General features: G+C 45.1%; 1 protein-coding gene across 11 annotated transcripts in view; it reads right to left on the minus strand.

Moving 5' to 3' along the window:
- Nucleotides 1-1,712, minus strand: part of ATP6V0A1 (ATPase H+ transporting V0 subunit a1) — a 41,561-nt gene extending 39,849 nt beyond the window's left edge. For 8 of the 11 annotated variants that reach the window (XR_014213251.1, XM_082197201.1, XM_082197200.1 and 5 more), the window contains exon 1: nucleotides 1,537-1,685. The gene's annotated coding sequence lies outside the window, so the exon portion shown is untranslated. Of the gene's footprint in view, nucleotides 1-1,263; nucleotides 1,288-1,310; nucleotides 1,454-1,536 lie in introns of those variants that run through there. The other 3 variants (XM_082197202.1, XM_082197203.1, XM_082197204.1) reach the window with 3 other exon arrangements.
- Between the last annotated feature and the right edge of the window lie 7,408 nt (nucleotides 1,713-9,120).

Below are 9,120 nucleotides of genomic sequence, written 5' to 3' on the forward strand. Positions count from 1 at the left end.
TTGCTATAATATAGTATAGATCAGAGCTTCCCAAACTGTGTGTCGGTTGCAGTGTGTAGGTGTGTTGCACAAACGGTCCCCACACTCCAACCAGGGCTGGAAAGGAGATAGTTTAATCTCCAATTTGCTAGTAAAACTGAATTACTGTGTTGTGAAATGATGCATGTCTAAAAAGTGTTTCACCAACATGAAAAGTTTTGAAAGCTCTGACATAACTAATTCAATGAAAATTATGCATGGACGCTACTGCTCACTGATGGCTGAGCAGCAAGAGTTAAAAATCAACACACATTATCCATGCTGAATGCTAACAATTACTGAGACTAGGAGCCTTTCCAAAAAATAAACTACAAATTAACTCTGGCATCTTACTCCAATAAGCCAATCAACAAGAGATGAGGGCATTGCAAGGGCACCACAGCAGCAGTATGACTGAACTTTGAGCTTATCTGCCCAAATGCCTGACAAATTTGTAAGGCCCAACTCCAAAAAAAGTTGCAATTATTATTTTATACAAGCTAAGGTGCAGCAACCGAATCAAATGTCATGCTCAATCACATGCTTTCACGTCAGAAGGATAGCATTAATGCATGAATAAAGTTAGTAAGTGCTGGATGACAGGCATCTAAAGAATCCTTAAGACTAGAATCCCTATTTCAATTTATTGTCTCTTGAGCTCCCCCACCTCAGTTTTTCTTTTAAGTGAAGTACATTCCTTCCCCTTTGCAGAACTCTCCATGAAGGAGCAGGAGACCTCTCCGTTCTTGTAACTGACTTTAATGCATCGCTGTGTGCCAGAGCCCATGTTCACTCAACCCCATCAAAACTGGGGCAATTTCTCTTAATTTCACCCCCTTGGCGAGCAGGAATGTGCCTTCCATCTTCTTATACCTAACATAAAGGCAGGAAGCCGCTGTCACCCCACATTACAACATGAACAGCAGACCCCCATCCCTCCCCAAAGAGGGAACAGATCACAAACAGCAGGAGACATCTACTTCTCAGAAACAAATGGGTTAGCAAGTGGCTCCTCCATCACCATCCCATCATCTTATCCATCCAGCGCCTCCTGCCCACAAGAAGGCAACGCCCCAGGTATCACTCCCAACATGAAACCGGCCTCCTCCCCACACTCTTAAACGTCCCCACAGGTTCTGGAGAGATCCCTCTCCTCCTTCTCAAAGGCACCCATGGGAGAAACCAGCTCGCCCCCTGGGGCGCCCCTGAAACCCAATGACACCCCCACACATTCAAATATAATACCTTCTGCTTCCCCCTCCCACAAGGGGACCTTGGATTAGGCGACCTACCCGCCTAAATTGAGCCACCAACGCAGCCAGGCTGCCCCTTGTCTCCCCTCACTGGCCCTCAGCGGAGTATCACGCGCCCCACTCCCACAACCGCAGAGGACAGGGCAGACCCTTCCCCTCCTCCACTAGGCCCCGCGCTCTCCCATGACGCATTGCGTTGCTTCCCCGTATTAACCGCCTTTCAACGCCCCCCGCCGCGCCGCCTCCCCCACCCCCCGCCCCGCACCTTGGAAAGGGCTTCGCCGACGCAGACCTTTAAACGCCGCACCAAAAACAAGCCGCAGCACCTGCTCCGATAAAGCGGCACCCAACCCACCCCCCACCAGCTTCCGCTGATGACGCCACTGCGTAGGTGCGCGGCGCCCGCCTTCCCTTCTTCCGCCCGGCCGGGTGGTGTTGCTTAGCAACAGGGCCCGCGCCGGCGTGGTGCGTTCGGGCAAGGTTCGCTGGTTTGCCTGCCTTAAGTGGCCGCCATTTTGGCGACCGCTTTCGTAAATCGCGGCGGCGGCGTGCCATGGCCGGTGACGTCACGCCCTGGGTTTTTTGTGATCGTGGCGGTTGAAAGGGTTCGCCTCAGAAAATGATTTCTTTACCCCACCCCCCACCCCCTGCTCCTGTGACTGATGTATCTCGAAGGGTGTTTGCCTGGAGCAACACAAATGGATTCAAGTTACAAGAAAGGCGATTCCGAGTCAGCATCAAGACGTGCTTTCTGAGAGTAAGAGCTGTTCGACAGTGGAACAGACTCCCACGAGAGATGGTGGACACCTTCCTTCCTTCCTTCCTTCCTTCCTTCATGGTAGATTTTAAAGCAGAGGTTGGATGGATGGCTGTCTGTCATGTATGATCTAGTTGAGATTCCCGCATTGCAGGAATTTAGACCTGCAGGATCCTTCCCAACTCTACAATCCTATGATTCTCATTGATTCATAATTATCAGGGCTGTTATCTGGTAAGAGATAAGTTGTACAGTGGTACCTCAGGTTAAGTACTTAATTCGTTCCGGAGGTCCGTACTTAACCTGAAACTGTTCTTAACCTGAAGCACCACTTTAGCTAATGGGGCCTCCTGCTGCTGCCGCGCCACCAGAGCATGATTTCTGTTCTCATCCTGAAGCAAAGTTCTTAACCCGAGGTAATATTTCTGGGTTAGCGGAGTATGTAACCTGAAGCGTATGTAACCTGAAGCACATGTAACCCGAGGTACCACTGCTGAGTTTCAGCTGATTAATTAGAGATCCAGGCTTTTGCTTTTTTTTTTTTTGCGTTAACTAAGTGGCCAATTCACTAAACATTGCCGTCCTACTAAATTCTTTATAGCGTAAAGAAAAGTAGGAAAGTCCCAAAAACATGTGCATCATTGTAAATCGCACTGGGGCTCTGAGGTGGGGGGAAAAGGAGGATAGTGTAAGAACTTGAAAGGGCACAGGAAAACGACTGCCACAATGTTTAGGGAGATCTGAAGTAATTTCCCTGTGAGGAAAAGCTACAATGTTCGGGAGCTTTTTTGGTTTAGAAAATAGCAGATTAGAAGTGTTACGGAAAAATCTAGGTGGCTTATGCTGTGGAGAAAGTGTTCAGGGAGAAAATCTCATACTAGAATGTAGAGTTTTAACAACAGAATCCAATGAAACGGAGCGGTGGGAGCTTCGGTACAGAGAAACGCACACTTCTTGACCGCAAGGTATAGTGATTGCTGCTGACTTGGGTGGTTTTAAAGGGGGGACTGGACAAGATAAGGCTATACATTGCCTACTAGTCATGATGGCTATATTGCTCCCAGAATTGGAGGCAGTGTTCCACTAAACACCAGTTACTGGGAAGAATTCATATCCTTGTTGGTTTCCCATAGGCAGGGCCGGCCCACTCATGAGGCAAGGTGAGGTGACCACCTCAGGCAGCAGGATTCACTGGAGCAGCAGATCCCACTGTTGAGCTTTCTCCCCCCTCCTTCCTGCCCTTCTTCTTGATATGGCCCTTCTTCCCTCACTCCTTCCTTGGCAGGGAAGGGGGTGCCATTTTGGGATCTGCCTTGGGTGCCAAAATGTATTGAGTCAGCCATGCCCATCAGTATACAGTCATACCTCAGGTTGAAGTTGCTTCGGGTTACTTCCGGGTTTCACCGCATGCGCAGATGGTCAAAATGATGTCACGCACATGCACGGAAGAGGTGGATCGCACACGTGCAGATGCGCAGACGCGGGTTGCATTCGCTTCTGGATGTGAACGGGGCTCCGGAACGGATCCCGTTCGTATCCAGAGGTACCACTGTACAGTGGTTCCTTGGTTCTCGAATGGCTTAGTTGTTGAACAAATTGGCTCCCGAACACCACAAACCCAGAATTAAGTGTTCCAGTTTGCAAATGTTTTTCGGAAGCTGAACATCCGCTTGAGTGCAGGAAGCTTCTGCAGCCAATCGGAAGTTGCGCCTTGGTTTTCGAACTGTTTTGGGAATCGAATCGACTCCCGGAACGGATTAAGTTTGAGAACCAAGGTACCACTGTATTGGTAGTTTTACAATAAGTGAAGAGAGCAATAAATATAAAGTGTTTGGTCTGCTGCAGCAGGTATCTTCCTAATGATAATGTCTCTTGATGCTGTACAGCTCAGGTTTTAATTCTCGCCCCCCCCCCCCATTTTGCCACCATTTCCCTCCAGTCTTATCAGTCGTTTGGCATCAAAAGGAGGCCATGTCCTTCTCCTGGTGAGTCCATACAGGCCCCCAACCAGAAATAATAAGAATATTTATATAGCATGGCTCAGATGCAAAGCTACTGCACAATCATCTGGTTAGTCTCCTGCATAAAAAGCTCGTGTTTCCTATGGGGAATTGGGTAACATAGGCCTTGTTAAGGTGCAGGACAGAAATTCCCCCCCCCCCCCGGGAGAAACTATGGAAGCTGTAAAGGTGAGGGAAATCCACAGAGACGAAATGCAATACAGAAAGGAACAAAAGATCACTTGATTTTCTGTGCATTTGGAGATGCCTGAAGACCTGTAGGCAAAAGGACTTCTTTGTGCTGTGATTGTCCTCGTGGTTGCTTTTGTTCATTGGGGGGCATGGTGCCTAACAGCAGTACAGTGAGGAGAAATTAGTAGGTGCAGCTTCTCCAGCCCTTCCTCGTGAGCAAAGCTTTGTAGGTTGAATTTCTGCCTGTCATGAACCTGTAAAGGGTACAGAGTTTCTGTCAAAGAAAAGCCTTAAATATTTTTTTGTATCTTAGATTTTTATCCAGCTGCTTCTCAGAGGAGTTTAGGGTAATAATGTGCACTGTGTGTGTGTTTCTCGTCAAACCTGTGAAATAGGTTAGGTTGAAAGTATTACGAGGTCAAGATTACTCAATGAGCTTTGGGGTTTAGCAGACTTTAAACCCAATTCTCTCCAGACCTAGTTGTATACTTAGTACACTATAACCTTTGGCGAGGGAAGGTTTATTTTTTTTTTTATAATGCTTGCACATTAAGGCATAAACATCTAAAGTTCTTATCCAACAGTGTTTTGTGGTGTGTGTTTTTTTGTAAAAATACTGCAGCCTTCTAATCAGCAATGAGACTTCGAGAGCTTTTTGTAAACATTCTGTACTTTGACAAACATTTTAAAGTCCATACATATAGTGGCTCACGTCCAAAACAGCACAAAACTCTAACTGTTTTGGAGCATCTCTGAAGCAGATGTCATATGAGTAATATGGGCAAATGCCCTTGCTTTGCTCCTGCTTGAAATAGAGACTTTTCATGCAAAACTGACTCATCACCCTCAACACTGGAAACATTTGTTTTTCCTCTGCTCAGGCGTGCCTTGGGAAATATTTTTCTATAAAATGGTCTGCTATTTTCAACATAGGGCAAAAAAAAAAACCCCAAACAGGAGGGGCCATTGTTTCCACTTTATGAACGATGTGTGGGATAATGTGATAAAAATGAAATTGTTCACTTGAGGGTGGGGGATGCTGGTCAATTGACTGCCAGCAAATCTCCTGTGTAGTTTAGAATGCTCTTTGGTATGGAAGCAGCTCTCCTGGCTCAGGCAGGTTTTAATGGGCGTTTCCAAGGACTGAATTTGAGACTGCCTGCTTGCAAATGCAACTGAAGCACCCATGAGCTGTGGTCAGGAGGTTGGAGGATGCTGCTGAGTTATCTGGGTTCTTATCCAAGGATAGCGAGGATAGCGACTGAATTTCTAATGTATTCCTCTGCATGCTTGATGAAAGCATTGTGATGGAAAAAACAAAGGCATGCAGACTATGCTGCTCCCTACATCTCCACCCCTGAATAAGAATAATCCAGGGAGTTTTGCCAAATGCACCTTGCAAAATGTTGGTGTGTTTGTGTGCATGCTTTTCTGTTTGTCTCCAATGTCATGCCAGTCAGGCAATCTTTATTTGTATACAACCATAGGTCATTAAAAAGCAAAGCCTGAATTAGACAACCAGCAACAGAGATATATAAATAACCTTCCTGAAAATATTCATGCGTTATTTTACGGTTCAAGAAAACAAGGCATCATTGTTAGAAATATGAACAGATTTGCCAAAGAGCAGCAAAATGATCAGCTTATATTCAGTGACCTTGCTCGCATTGGTATCGCAAGAGATGTGACAGTCTGGAAAAAAAGTGGTGGTGGAGGGTTTGTTCCATTGTTTCTGGGTCTCCACATCTCGAGGCCTGGCTACTCAAATAATGCCAACTCATAGGTAACTTATTTGTCTAGTTCTGATAGCAAAAGCAACTTTATTAAAGCTTCTGTTAATCTAGGTGTACTTTTTAATGATCTACCTGTATGATTTTATCCAGTAATGGATAAAAATGTGGAAGGATCATAATTCAGGGATAGAGCCCATGTTTCACATTCAGAAGGTTCTAGAGTCGGTCCCTGGCATTTTCAGGTAGGGTTATTGTTTCAGTGCAAACAATATTGAGCTAGATGGATCAATAAACTTACTCCATATTAGGCAGTATTCTCTGTTCACAAAGGATATATGGAACAGTGTTCACCTAAACTGTAGTTAGGCCATGTACACATAACTGCTGATTGATTAAGGCTTGAGAATCTTCTATCAAGATGTCCCACTGCTTGAAAACACAATTGCATGAGAATAGAAAACTGCCCAGTATTAATACATGAAACTACTTTTACTGAATGATTTTATGTAAGCAGATAATACCATTTGGCAAAGCAAATAGTTTGAATGGTTCTCAGTTTTAAACAGGAGCATTTAACAGAAGGATTTTATTTTCTTAGCACTTTAGTCCACAGTTTTCTACACCTCAGGAGACAATCGTACTCCAAAATTAATGCTGTTGGAGTTCGATCTATTTCTTGAAATGCTGACAACTGCAGCATATGAAAGCTGTTTATGTCAACTTCAAGCAAGTAAACGTTCCACTGAGAATTTGAGGGAGGGGGTAATTATCTGGCAATTTCTGTAATTGCAGCCAATAAGGAATGAATGCCAGGCCTGCCTCCATTCTCAGTACAGCAGCTCGTACACTGTCTGGTAAACATAAGAGTTGTTGGAAATTTATTCTGGATTACGTCTAGAGTACATAGATTCTGTAGACGCAACATCTGTAGCATATATATAATTGGAACTGTAGTCGATCTCAGAAATCTCAATACTTGAGAGCACCAAATTTATTCCATTTCTTTTTGAAAAAGCCAGATGCCATGTAAGCAAACCAGCAAGCCCAAATGAAAGCTCAAATTTCTCTCCTGTCAAATGACTGCACATCATATGACTCCCTCGGGCCTCATCATTGCCATCCCCATGCAGGGCACCAGATTGCAGGGCACTAGATAATTGAGGAGGCATTGGATCAGGCATCGGCAAACTCCGGCCCTCCAGATGTTTGGGACTACAATTCCCATCATCCCTGACCACTGGTCCTGTTAGCTAGGGATGATGGGAATTGTAGTCCCAAAAATCTGGAGGGCCGGAGTTTGCCCATGCCTGCATAGGATGCACAAAGGAAAAGCACTCTATATGTGATCAGAAGCTCTTCTGTCTTAGTTATGTTTTGGAAAGTATTTTTTCCTTGTGAGAGGGTGCAGGAGAAGAGTGCATACTTGGAGCTACTCAGTCCTACATGCTGGAATATTTATAAAGAAAAGGTCACAAGTATTCAGCAGTTACGACTTGTACAGTAGTTACATTTTCTGTGGGGGAGTGGGGAGTTGGCATGGAGTTCTGTAAACCTTCAAGGACCTAGAGGCAGTAATTTCTGCAAATAGCATAACTTCCTCTGACTTTAGTTACCATTCCAAAGTGTGTGGGGGTCTTTGGTCAGATGCCAGCCATAGGTGAGGTGCATCATTCTGCTGAGATGTGCAGCAGAAACATTGATTCTGAAGTTCTTTGCTTTGAACATGGTGCCTGGGGTGTTTTGTCCAGATTTAAAATCAAATGAGGCTGTGTTGAAATATTCCCCAGTAGGGTTGTTCTCACCATTGTGGTGGCCAGAGGACTGACCCATGCTAGGGTTTGTTGACAGCAGCAGTTCATTCTCTCTGATGTCCATTGTGGAGCTGGGATGCGGACCTGGAGCCAGATGTGCAGTGGGTAGGTGCTTGCTATATTGTACTTATGCTGTCCTGTGCTACACTGACTGTGCACATAGCAGTTTACATAAGGGAACCCAGCAAGCTTCATAGCAGCTGACTAAGGATGTGAACTTTGGATTCCCCACATCCAAGCCCTATGCTGTGGCACTGCACTGCCACCAGCTCTCACATTTTGTTGTCTCCTAAGGAGAGGCTAAGGTGCAGAACACCAAGATACGTAGATAGGACTAAAAAAAACCCCAGCTTTTTCAGACTCACTTGCAAAACAGCTAATATTGTTACTGTATTTTGCTTCACACTGGGAGACTATTACTGTATATGCTAGAAGATAGGTCTTTCCCCATGAAAGGGCCTACCCCTTTCTTGATTATTTGGAACAGACATTGGTATTTTCTTCCCTTTGGTTATACCACAGAAAGGCAAAATTAGAAGCTGATGCCAGGAAGATGTCACCCTTTCGTCAAGCCTATCGCATGTGCCTACTGCTGTTCCTTAAAAAAAATTTTACTTTGCTGATATATTTTTATTATTTTATTTTATGCCCCTTCGGAGGCTTTTGCCAAAAGGCAAACTGTCTCAAACTTTATGGAACAAAGGTGGTTTATGAATGTAATTAATACATAATAATCTACATTTAAAAATAAAAACAGGACCTGTCGCCTTCATTGACTGCACCAGAAAACAGCCAGAATCATCCTCAGATAGGCCCTTTGCATCAAATTCACAATCAGGATTTGATTTTTCACACTGCATAATATGGCAACTGTTGCTTATGGGCATGGGTAGGCAAACTAAGGCCCGGGGGCCAGAACCGGCCCAATTGCCTTCTAAATCCGGCCCACGGGCGGTCTGGGAATCGGCTGTTTTTACATGAGTAGAATGTGTGCTTTTATTTAAAATGCATCTCTGGGTTATTTGTGGGGCATAGGAATTTGTTCATTCCCACCACCCCCCAAAAAATATAGTCCAGCCCCCCACAAGGTCTGAGGGAGAGTGGACCGGCCCCTGCTGAAAAAGTTTGCTGACCCCTGCTTATGGGCATGGTTGCCACCTGCAGCAGATAATGTTCTCATGATCTTCCCTTGCCTACTCCCTCCGCATTATATATCAAATAACTCTCCTTTTAATTCAGATTGGGTTTCTGAAGTGCATCTGAGCTGAATGTGCCTACTCTTGCGATCACATCTCTGCAGTATAAATGTGCTCACTAACACAGCCAGTTGCGCTTGGTGAGTGATCCAAGCCACAC

The sequence above is a fragment of the Podarcis vaucheri genome, assembly GCF_965113315.1.
Source record: "Podarcis vaucheri genome assembly, chromosome: 13".
Taxonomy (NCBI): Eukaryota; Metazoa; Chordata; class Lepidosauria; order Squamata; family Lacertidae; genus Podarcis; species Podarcis vaucheri.